We start from the raw sequence: 12462 nt of genomic DNA, 5'->3' as shown, positions 1-12462 counted from the left end.
ACCTTGATTTGTATTCAACCTTCCCTCATAACAGAGAACAGCGTACCTAGTACTTTTGGACACGCTGTGGCGCGATTTTGAAACCTGCAGTTTAGTAGCAGCTTCAAATAACAAAAAGAAGTACTGGAACGAACTTGCAGAATTGTATAAAAAAGCATTAGAGCTACTTTGTTAGCTGAGGACATGTGGCCTAAAATCTGCAAAAGTGAACTGAAATGTAGTTTGTTTTGTTTGTGTTGAGAATGCAAACTGAACCAAACACAGGATTGCATCACAGTTTTGTAACGTGTAATAACGGTGTAACAACACGCACTGTATAGAAACGCTGTATGAATTTGTGTATGAATGGGTGAAGTTAACTTGTAGCGTAAATCGCTTTGAGTAGTAAGACCATAAAAGCACTATATAAACACAGTCCATTTAGAAGTTTGTATCATTCGACCGCAACCACTTTCGTGACCAAAAATGCTCATAATCAATACCTTCTTCAAAACATTAAATCATTAGGTAATACATTTCATCCTTAAAAGCCGTTCTGGCTGTTATTTAATAAATTTGCTGAGGCTGAAAGTCAAAACTGTTGATAATGATGTTGATTGTTGACACTGTTAGGCATGCCCTCAGGTGGAAACTTTTTCTTTTAATTCACAAGGACCAACACAGCAGCCAATTCTGTCCCAGTACTGCAGCAGCTAAATCTCAGCTGTGTGGTGCACCTGCTGTATGTCCTGAGGAAATATGAGGAATAAAGGGGTTTTCATGCAATTTCAGAGAAATTGAAGGTTGTGTTGGCAATTAGTTGAGTTAAAAGCTTAAGCACTGTTTGAAGCCACCAGCTGGACTATTATGTGTCAAAATCAGGGTTGGTACTCAAAGCTGTGTCATGGGAAGATTAAATGGATCCCCACATGACTGAGGACAAAATCATATTCAAGCCTATAGGCAGAATTGTTTTAAAAATGCCTCTCCAAATGATGAATGATGCAGTGTGCAGGAAATCCCAGTTTGTCAAAAATGTTTTAATAATGCATACCATCTGAGAAAATGGAAAAGAATGCATTGAAAAATCTCATAATGTCAACGTTATAATGCATGTAATGAGTTACCTCAACATGATGTGGTGTGGATGTGTCTGTCTGTCTATCCTCCTCTCATCTTGTGCTCTTCCATCTCTTAATGTCCATCTATCAAATACATAGTGTTGTGACTGATTGCTGCTTTATTTGAAAAATGAAAATCACTATCAGGTTCCTGTTTCTTCCTATATAGATCCATGTCTTGAGGTCACTGCCTCCATAGATACACACACATGCACACGATAAGACATCTCGCTTGTGGAGTCAAATTATGTTACTTTGCCAACAAAGCTCACCACATAGTCACATACAAGAATTACATGCACACAAAACCATGCACGTACACACAGAGAGGGCGCAGCAGGCTCTCTGACGGAGTGGCATTGACCTCTGGAGTCTGATAAATCAAATAGCAGCTCTCTGGTATTGTGTGTATGGTGGTGTCTGGTGTGCATCTGAAGCTGAATATAAAGGGGAGGTTACCAAGAGGGCGCTTTTACACAGGAGAGACAACAGACAAAGCAATGAGAGAAGAAAAAAGTGTGTGTGTGTGTGTGTGTGTGTGTGTGTGTGTGTGTGTGTGTGTGTGTGTTTGAAAGTGAAGGAGGGACTGTGCAAGCCTGTGTGTCAATGAGTGAAGGTTATGTAAAAGCAATCAGTGGCCTGTTTAATCTTTCAGAAAGAGAACTTGCTCATTTCCATAATCATCATCTCTCTTTCCCTGATCCCCCACACTGCTTTGCAGCAGAGCTACCAGTCCGAGACAGTGAAATAAGTCTGTGTGGGGACCACAGCCTCGTCTCCTCTCGTCCTGTTCTCCAGATCAGTGCCCATTATCCTCCTCTAGTCTCACTGCCCAGACTCACTCAAAGGTGGGGTGAAAAGCCTGCCGTTATAAAGATAGGTAAGATGCAATAATTTCTGACAGTCTCCCCTAGCAGGCATTCATCAACATTTGACAGAAATAGTTGTGTAAAGAATGAAAGAGACAGCTCGAGAGAAGTTCCCTGATTACTTTCTCATATCTGTGCACCTGGCCAATTGCTGTTTGAAGTGGACATGATTGTCAGATTCTCTGATTTGAAAAGTTAGAGAAATTCTTCTCCTTCTGACCACTTTAGGTAAGAGTAAGTCCATGTAATGCATTTCTACAAGCTGTGTATACTAGGAGAAAAGCCTGTAGATGCTCCTGTTTAATTTCTTAGCCAGAGACTGGACAGAGCATTATACTAGTATCATACTTGAAGGAATCAAAACCACACAGCAGTGATAAAATCTTAACTTTAAATTCTAATTTCTGCCAAGATAGATCCTATTTCCTCTCTCAGACTAAAGGACTGCACAAAATAAAAAATAAAAAAGTGCATGGATATGACATTGGTGACAAAATTTCTAAATGACATCATGCTTGTTTATTTTTGTATGTTCCAAAATAAACTGGATTTGTTTATGCTTGGACCAGATTCTTGTGGCTTTATTAGTCATTCAGATGAAGGCGCTGTCTCCTTACATTGTAATAGCTCAGCATGCAGGAGTTTACTGACCTCATTGTCTCCCACTGGCACCTGCACAAAGAAAGAGTAGGTGTGTGAAGAACTTGTCTCACTTTCCTCTCCTCCTGTCTCACAAAAATCTAGCACACAAACTGCCTTCCTGTCTCCTCAGTAAACTACAGCCAGTTCTTCAGCCTGTGACTTCTATCATCCCATCATACTGGCATTAGGTGACAGGTCTGGAGCCAAAAAAAAAAAAAAAAAATGTTTTTTTGCTCATATTTTTGTTGGATTTCCAGTACCACACATGGAAGAACCTTAGTTTGCATTGTGATAAGAATACTTGGTACTGCAGTCTGGGAGAAAGCCTGAAAGGAAGAGCAGAAAAAAAGCCATGCAGATGCAGACCTGAATGCATTCAGCAAATATTTGGCAAGTGAGCACACAACGATCTCTGCAATTAGAGCATACACTGAAAGTGTGTGTCTCTGGTATCACCGGGTAAATCATGAAAATGTGCAAAACATGGGGCTGAGGCCAGGCCGCGCTTATAGCTCAGTAATATTTGACAAACAAACCACATCTATCTTCTGACTGGAACAATTGCACCTTTGATGTTTGATTTGCCAAATTCAAAACTCTCTGATTGGTGCAACCAAAAACCTGTTATCTGATTGAATCCAGTATAAAAGTCTAGCACGTAACTGGTTCACATCCAGACCCATCTGATCAACAGCTGGGCCAAAGTAAACTAAATCTCCAGTGGATGGACAGGCTGAAAGGATACCTCTGCACCATAGTTACACGCGACACTGATTCTGACACAAGAGAAGATATCACAGCCATTTGAGCTGCAATGCTGCTGGCTCCAGAGAGGCAGAAAAGGCGTCAGGAAAGGGTGGAGGAGAATGTAAAAGGGGGACAGGGAAGAGAGACAGTGTCGATTAATCCCCCCCCTCCCCTCTTCCATTTAGCATCAACTGAACCCATTCATATTTAATGCATTTTTAATGAACTGATCTTTCATTGCAAATCTAAAGCTAATTTGGTGTGTTATGAATCCTCTTTGCTGGTTAGCCAACGTGCTAAAGCTGATGGTTGTGATGATGATGCTGTGGTGTGCGTGTGTGTGTGTGTGTTTTAAAGGGAGACAGGCTGCAGTGATATGTGTATCTGTACAGCTGTGTGCATGACAGTTGTTATGGTGTGTGTATTGGTAAGGGCTCTGCTGTGGCTGTGTGTGGCTCACAGATGGGTTGGACATGCAGAGTGGGCACAAAGGGGCTGGCTGAGCTACAAGCCATATCAGCCAACAGCGTCATTACTCACAATTAGACCCTAAACAGATTAAAGAATAGGGTGACAACCAGCCAGCCGGGCAGTCACATAGAAAGTAAGAAATGGTATCACTGCTTGCCCTGTTTTCAACATTTTAGTTTATTCCTTGTGCATTGCTCCTTCATTCTGAACCCAGCACCATGACGTGTTTGTTTGTATTTTCTTCATTATGATGCTCTGACGTCATGTTCTTTGGACCTGCCTTCATAACTTTGACTTAACCTCTAGACCATGGAGTTGCTTTACTTCTAATGGTTACACATAAATGCAGGCTGAAGCCCTCTCTGGATATTAGTATTACCATGGGAGGCCGGTAATTTGGTTTTGCCCATGCACACCGGTAATTTCAATCAGTCATCCAGATGGTAAAATAATTTACTGGAGGTTTATGGCAAACCAGGGACACTGCACACCATAACACCAACAGTACAGTACCACTAGCAAAACTCTAACAACTGTTGCTGCTCTATTCTGCCTCTGGTTTTACTGTAATGCTGTATAATTGAGATGCCTTGCATGAAACGAAGCAATTATCTAATCCTCAGGGATTAAGTTATCCTGAGGTGTCAATGTTATCCCAAAATAGTGAGACATAGACACATATTTAACTACACACTACCTTGGAAAGACATTTGTGTCAACTCTGGTAGCTAACGTGATGCATACTCCAGTGACAAACGGCAGCTAATAGCAGTGATAATCCTAAACCAGGCTATACACAAAGTCAGCTCCACAGGTAAAGAGAAATGACCTGTGTGCGTCATAAACAGAGAGTTTGGGTTCAAGTTAAAAGCACAACGTTAGCACAAAAAACCTAATACTGTCATGCTTTTTGCCTGCTGCGCAAGTTAGAAACACTGGTGCTTTCATTTTGGTTATTATATGCAGAACACTAGCATGTATGAAAATACCTCCTCTTTCCTCAAAATATACACTGGATATGCTGTATGCCAGACATCCTACGTTACTGCAAAAACTCATATTAGAGATGACTGCAGTGTAAACAGACAGAGCTTCACTCCTGACAATCCGTCAATACAGGATTTAATCAGTGTTGGTCAGCCACAAACGATCATGAAAAGAGACGGTGCGTCTGTTTAAAAAAATAACAACATAACACATTTTTTCATTTAAAGTAATCAGTCTGTTCCTCTATCAGCTGTCACTGATTGCTAACCTGAAACTCAATGTATGTCAAACAGAGTTTCAGCAATATTCATTCAACAGCTGTTAACTCACAGTAACAGCATGAGCTGTCTACCTTAAAATTTTAGATTAAAAAAAGTTTTTATAAAGTTTATTCCTTCATAAAATCCAGAACTGTGACCAAATTGCAAAAGCTAATTCTGCACTCTGAGCCACCAAGCACGTTTCCCTCTTAATATAAGGAACATTTTCAACTCATTACTTTTGCAATTCATGCACTTTTAGACACACAAAAAACATTTTCTTGTTGATCTCATTAACTGTCAGGGCCTTATTTTATCCATACCAGCGCAACAAGACATGCAAAGCAGAAGGACTTGGGTGCACAGACTGTGTGGGTGTCTCCAAGCACACCTGTTTTTTTGGTTCATGTAGGTGCAGCACTGCAAAGAACAAAATGGCTGGCTGAGGTGGAATAGAAATCAGAGGGTGTGGTGATTAATGCATTCACTCTAGCTCTGAAACAGCTTTGCCAATCAGTGACACATGACAACAACAGCTTAACAAACAGAAAGAAGCTTCTCCAGGAAAATATCATATTGTTGTCTAGATGGTGTAGAGGGGCATGACGTCAACACACAGCAGCTCACCACAAATCTGCAACCAGAGGCAGATGGCGTGGGTTTTATTTTATTTGTACACTGATGACAGAAATAAAAGATTTTAAAAAATTATATGACTGCATCATTCCAACAAAGTTGCACTTTTACTTCCACACTATATTGCGTCATAAATGCTTACATCATACCATAAAATGGGACACGACAGCATTTGTACCATAATGCTTTTCATAAATAAAACATGAAGTGCTACTTTTGCTAAAAATAAAGTTGGAAAGGGAGTAGTGACACACAGGATTAATGAGTTTCTGTAATCTGACATCATCCACAACAGAATACCAAGTCAAAACAGACCAGTCTGATCTGTGAAATATTGTATTGAAATATGAAATATTGTAACATTGTAACAGCTTGTGTTATTTAGATGTAATTTACTAAAAGTAAATACAACAGAGAGACATGCGTAATAGGCTCTCTGGTTTGGAGGTTCATTAGGTTAAATTTACAGTCTCTCAGTTTCACAGTCATTTTAATTTCTAGCAGAGATGGTTTCACCACTGCTGAGACAACACACGAGAATAAAAATATTATTTCCAGCCTATTGGTATATAATTGCAAATGATCATTCTATTAACAATTAACTCTATTTTCTCTCTCAACCAATCTGCCAATCTGGGCATTATAGGAAAGGTTTCTTTTAAAAAAAAAAAAGCCATTTTGAAAAATATTTGCTATTCCCTTAATTTCTTGCTATACTTCTCTTTTCACTGTGTGCCTATATATCCACAACATAAAAAGAAAAATGTTCCTTCAGCTACACAAATTAATTTAGAACATGGTGATGTCTCTAGAGGTTTGGATTTGACAGGTTATACTGAGGTGTATAATTGAAGCTTCAGGCACACAGTAACTGCAGTTAAGACATTGTTAATTGATTTGTCAAAGAAAACTGAAGAATAAGTCAAATCTGTGTTCAGACCAGGTTGATATGACATTGCTGTGCCTGATGTATGACACTGCATTAATCAGTTGGTTGGTTAGGATTTGTTTTAAATGTCTCGCATTTGTGATTTGCAGGGATCTAGTTTCAGGAAAATTCATCCATCACCACCTTCTTCACCTTTTCCTTCAGGTTAAATCAGATGGGATAGAGGTAAAGAAAGACAAAAGGACAGTCTTCTAAATACTGAGAGCACATTATGATATGAAGGAATTTAAGGTGTTGAGGATATTGCAGTAGGAATTATGACTATTTGTTTGTTTTATTTTGTTTTGCTTTGTCTTTTTAAGTTGCACAAATTAGTTCTTATTTGAACAAAAAATGTTTTCAAATTTTTTAAAAATGTGCAACATGAATGTGTCTTTAGGAAAGTGACCCTGAGGAAAAGAATTACTACAAAATCTTAGAGCACACAGGTAACATTAGGAGAGATGCAACGAGTGCTGCAGTCAGTTCAAATTCCATGATGAGTCTTATTTCACATCAGGCTGTCTGAACTGAGGCTCAATTAGGAACCTCAACCTATTCACATCTGCAAACAGTTACTGTTATCCATGGAAACAGTTCCTTACCTGGCTGAATTTGGTGTCAGACAGTGGTTTTGCTTGTTGGGTAGCAGAATAAATAATGAACAGGTGGAATGTTAGACGAATGAGGGTGTTTATAGAGATGTCAAGCAGCTGACGATTTAAGCAGTGAGTATAAATGCTACTTTTTTTGTGCGATTTTGTTAAAAAACACACTTTTATACAAAAACTGGAAAAGTCAGGACTAAGTAGTTTGAGTACAGTCCGTTCTAGTATTCAATACTATAAGATGGAAACTTAGTCCTTCCTGTTTGAAAATCAGAATTTCATGGCTTTTAAGATGCAGATCAACAGTTTAGCAAAGCTGCTGGGACCAAGATTAGACACTGTTTATATGAGTTGATAGCAGATTTTTCTCAATCATCACCACAACAGACAAAACCACAGGATTCCAAGAAGGGTATCATGCAGTGTACAGTCAAGCAATGTTAATTTATGCTGACAGTTCAGAATTATTACAACAAATTTTAATTAAACACTGTTGTGTTAGGACTACTCTGCGATGCCTTACCCATTTTCTTTCCAGATTTCCAAATTGAACAGAATTTTTACTGTGCCATTTTCATTTCAACTATTGTTGAGTCTCAACAGTTCAGGCTCAGTGTGAGGTCTGTGAAGTGATGCACAGTAACATAGGTAGAGTTGAAAGCATAAGCTGAGCACATACAGGAAATGTACACCTGAAAGAGAGTTTGCTGCATTTTCATGACAAGTTGAGGCTTCATAACACTTGTAAATTACTAAGTTATGATTATTTACATCTGGGTTAAGACACTAGTCCTCTAGGAGTTGGTAATGAAATCAGGACCCGAATTTAAATTCACAGGTAGGAAATTTTAACCAGCATACTCAGTGGCTGATACAAGCAAGCTGTCCTAATTGTCTGCCTGTATGGCAGTCCTGTGGCTTAAAGAGTGATAATTATAATATACAAGAAAAAAAGAGGAGGAAGAGGGCACAGATTCACCTAATTTTCTTGTCTCCTTTCTTGTCTGTGTCCCTTTCTGCCATTTTTCTTTTTTCTGTATTTCCCTCCTTCTCTCTTCTACCCTTTTTTTTTTACCTCCTCCTCACCATCTGAGATCGTCCATTTATATTTCTTCTCCTCTCATTTTCTCCTCTATTTCATTCCTTTGGTCCGCCCATCCGCCCTCCTTTTCTCTCCTCTCTTTCCATTCTCATTCCCTCCCCTCCATCCTCCGTCCTCGACATTTTCCCCTCTCTTCTTCTCATTCTCTCCTCTCCCTCTTCTCCTCCTCCTCTCCTGACAGAGCTATGAATAACAATTAGAGGATATACAAGTCACAGAGAAACCGTTTAAAAGTTTGAAATCACTTCTCTGTAAAGTATCAGCCTGAGGAAGGGAGGGTGGGGGGTTATGGCTAAAACCAGGTCCGTCACCGCGGATACTGAGAGAAAAGGGGGGAAATTATTATTTCTCCTCCGCCCTGCTGTCTGCCAGTCCTCAGTAAAGAGCAGATTATTTATCAGTCGTTCCTGTCTGGTGCCCAGAGAGTTCTAGTTATCATGTGAGAGGGGCTTCAACAGCAACACAAAGAAACTCCTCTGATTGTCATCGTCATGCCGCTGCAGCTTTAATAACAAGCTGGTAACAAAGAAATGTCTTTGGCTTGCTGCTTATTAAACAAGCTGCTTTGACAACGTGCGTGAAGCCGAGGTGAAGGCAGTTTTATTTTATTTTGGGATAGGATCTGTAGTGCGATGGCACACCTTTCAACATGCGAGCACAATATATCATCAGGTTTGGAGGCAATGAGTTGATGGCAGGGCTGGTTGATTTTTTACCTGACATAATCTGAGGAATTAATCTAAAGATTCATTAACAATTAGATTTTTGTATTAAATCAGCACCACAAATGACAAACTAAAAAAATTAGAGTTTTATTTGCACTATTTCCAACAAGGGTGTTTCATAATGTTAATAATGACACAATAAAATACATTTTAAGTAATCCAGTCAAAAAGCTCAGAAATAAAAATATATTTGTGATGTTTACAATGTTCTGTTTAAGACCAGGAAGATGTAATTCATCCCTCAGGTAAATTTTGATGTGCTCTCATTCTCTAATGTTGTACCAGCCCTGTGTAAATGATTTTTTTCCCTCTCTAGTTAATAACTATTAATAATCCACTGATATACTTGCAGTTTCCGAGCATTGTCATTTGGCATGCACTTCACTCTTCAGATCTGTCACGTTTTCCCCCCAATTGCTGCCTCAGTGGATTCCAGTGTGTGCAAGACATGAATCTGTTTAACATTTAGCACCCCTTTCTGCAATGCAAAACTACAAGGGACTATTTGGTTGTGTGAAACTTGATGACAGAACACATGTTTGAGCTCTGCATGTCAGCTTTTAAAATTACCACAGCAACATTTTCCAAGTATTCTGAGAGGAATTCATAAGCGTGCATAGATGTGGGACAGCTATTTAATGTTGGTTTGGCAACATGTAGCGAGGCCTGAGATATTCAATTAAGTGTGGAAACCTCATGGAAAGGGATTGGTCATCCACCACAATAAAGTACGTAATTTTCTTCCTGCAACAGCTTTACTATGTTGTTGTTCGGAGTTTCTCACACTTCCTCACTTCTCTAAACAAGTTTATTCCCCTTATACTTCACTGCGTCTTCATCAGATCTTCATCACATTCCTTTGCATAATACTTCTTTAGTGAGCTGTGTATTTTCAAACCCAGCTGGCAAAAAACCTAAAGAATAAACAGAATAGCGTTGAGCAACACCCCACTACACTGCCAACCCTCTCCCACCACCACCACCCTTATTTTTGAATCCCCCTCCACTAACCAATTTCTACCACAGTCACCTCTGTCCCCTGCACTGTCTCACAATGGCTAATTGAAATTGGCACATTTAATTTAGCCCCACAGCCAGCTTCATTCCAGTGATGGATGGCAGTGGATGAGTGTAATTGAACTTTGGAGAAAAGAGGAAGGAAGCAAAGGAGGAGACATCAATTAGCATAACCTGACTGGCCACTTCATTTATCAACAGAGACTGAGGGCTTGGAATAGAATAGAATAGAGTAGAGTAGAATAGAATAGAAATCAGTAAGCCAAATGTATTGTCGGCTTCATTTTGCAGGATTTTTGCAGTAAACACAAAAATGCAGAAGACAATTCAAAAGGGACACTAGAGTAGACTGCAGTGTAACTGACAATTAAGATCTCTGATTCCATTTCATCTCTCAGTAATGCAGAGGGAGGCTGTGCCGTGCCTGTCTTCTCACCTCCCTTACTTTCTTTTACATAAAGTTTTATTTTTGGAGTGTAGATTCCTGTCAAGCCTGTGTTTCTCCGACACTTTGTGTGTGCATTCTAATAATGTCCTGTTTTACTTTTTTTAACTCTCCATTCCTGTCTTTAGTTTGCAAGCAGCCACTGCCATCAGCCCCCACTGACAACACTGCATATATACTGTGTATATATTTATCTGCTTTCATAACACCTCATTTACCCCTATTTTATTATTTATACTGTATTTCACGTCTTGATTCATGCTCATGTATCTCCAAAGCTTGTTTTCCCAGAATCAGGCTGATATTGCCTCATAACTGGCAGCAGGCTTTATTCTACCTGTCAGCTCTGGTTAAATTGCACTAACAACAGATATATGGTAGGTCTGTGTGTCAGTCCAGTTTTCCCTGCATCTGTGTTTAAAACAAAGTAACAGTTCAGCTGCATGGAAACAGAGGCTGTGATTATGATGGGGTTTTGGTGCAGTAAGGCCAAAACTAAGGCCAACCTGAGCCTGAACCTCTGCAGCACAGAATTTATTGAGCAAGAACACTCCCAATATAACATTAATAATAATAATAATAATAATAATAATAATAATAATAATAATAATAAGTTATATTAAGACATGAATGTTGTTATGGTGTCAAACTTTTCACTGTTGACAATTATATCAAAGCTGCTCTGTCTCTTTCATTGACAACAAACATTTAATTTTTCCCACAAGCTTATTTCCTCTTCAGTTATGCCATTTTGCTTCACTAATTCTGATGGATAAATATGCATAACTGAGGCCAAGTTAACAAGCTACTACATGGGGGAGGGGAAACCGTCCAAGGGGTGGCCTGGTGGCTCAGGGCTTGTCAAACAGGTATAAAATAAATGTAAATGTAAAATCTGTACAGAACAGGTGGGTTTCATATGAAAAATCCTCTCACTGAAACATACATTTATTGTATGAGATTATTTGATACACAGAGAACATCAGGCCTGAACTTGAATTACCAACTTATTATTTTTCAGCTGGTGTGTTATTTGGGTGCTGTTTTTAATTACTGGATTGACTGATTGAGTTTGGAAGGTAGAAAGAGACAAGTACACAAAAACATGACTGTAAACATGATGATGAAGTTACTTTACTATTCTCCAGAGACGTAGCCTATATATGAATAGTGCAAGTACATGTACACACAAACACACAATTTCCACATAATGTGGAAGTCATGCAAAGACAGTTCCGTAGACTCAGGAAGTACTCTACAACAAACACTGTTTGAAGAGTGTTTACAAAGCTTCCAGGCAAAACACGACTTCCACACTTCTGTTCCTTTCCTTTCTTGATTTCTTTCCTCTTCCCTTCCCTCTTTTACCCCTTTTCTCAGTTTCTCTCTCTCTCTTTCTCTCTCTCTGCTCTGCTGTTCTCCTTCCCATCCCTCCATCCCCTCTTTTTACTTCCTCCCAGCTCCGTCTCTCCTCCAGCTAATTAGATCAAGATATATAGTGACTGTGTGACAGTATTCTCCATAGAGCGCAGGGACAATATGAATAATTGAGAAGCTATTATCCTCTGCTATTACACCCTGAACAGAGCAACAGGGTTGGCTGACACGGATAATACCACAACCACCATCATTTGTCATCGTTTGTGTCCTCTGCTAATGAATAAGAGGACATCTGTTTTCTTTCCTTTATCCAAATTATTATTATTAGCATTGCTTGTATTCCTATCACTATTAGTATTATTTTTCATTTCTCTTTATTGCAGTACAATGATGTCTGACTCCAGACATGACACTGAAAATTCTATCTGTGTTACTGTCATGTGCCACAAATAAAAGAGAGTGAGGCAGAATATGTATTTCTGGGGATTTAAATACTATCCAATAGATTTCATTGGCTCACTCAAGAGTGGGTATAACATAGCAAA

This window comes from Lates calcarifer, linkage group LG16_LG22 (genome assembly GCF_001640805.2).
Source record: "Lates calcarifer isolate ASB-BC8 linkage group LG16_LG22, TLL_Latcal_v3, whole genome shotgun sequence".
Lineage (NCBI taxonomy): Eukaryota > Metazoa > Chordata > Actinopteri > Centropomidae > Lates > Lates calcarifer.
This window is presented reverse-complemented; position numbering follows the sequence as displayed.